Here is an 856-nt window from a genome sequence, read left to right as displayed (position 1 = left end):
TAGTTGTTAGTTTATTTTCATTGCCATTTACTTTTCATGCTTCTTATCCAAAAACCCCAAAATAACTCACAACCAATAACAAGACACTTTATTGTAATTCCTAGGGAGAACGACCCGAGGTTTAAATACTTCGGTTTATAGATTTTAGGGGTTTGTACTTGTGACAAACAAATTTTTGTATGAGAGGATTATTGTTGGTTTAGAGACTATACTTCGACGAGAATTCATTTGTGAAATTCTAAACCGTCAAAAATCTAATCATCAAAATGGCGCCGTTGCCGGGGAGTTGCAATGGTGTTATGTTATTGGTTATTGTATATATGTGAATATTGTGAATATGTTTGCTTTTTGCTTCTTTGTTAGTTTTTAGTTTGTTCTCTTTATTTGTTACTATTTTTGTTCTTTTTCCCTCTCTTGCTATCATGAATTCTCATTTTGGCTATGAGTGTGATTACAACTATGTTGTAGGTGATGAGAACTTCAATGAAGAGATGCATCAAGGATGGGACAATCAAAGGTGGGAGGAGCCATATGCTTATGATCAATCCTCATGGCAACAACCTCCACCAATGCACTATGAAGAAGAGCCATTTTTTGATGCATATCAACCCAATGGCTATGGTTAATCTCCTTGTGACTTTCAAGAGCCACCACCATATGCTTATGAACCCCCTCCTCAACATGGCCCCCAACCACACTCACAAGCCCCTTTTCACCAACCACCTTCATATGACCCTAATCCATATCCATCACACCAACCAACTCTTGAGCCATATGAGCCATATATGGAACCACCACGATATCAACATTTTCAAGAACCACCCCCTCCATATTATTATCAAGATGAACCACCTCC

Source organism: Arachis duranensis, chromosome 1 (genome assembly GCF_000817695.3).
Source record: "Arachis duranensis cultivar V14167 chromosome 1, aradu.V14167.gnm2.J7QH, whole genome shotgun sequence".
In the NCBI taxonomy this organism is placed as follows: domain Eukaryota; kingdom Viridiplantae; phylum Streptophyta; class Magnoliopsida; order Fabales; family Fabaceae; genus Arachis; species Arachis duranensis.
This window is presented reverse-complemented; position numbering follows the sequence as displayed.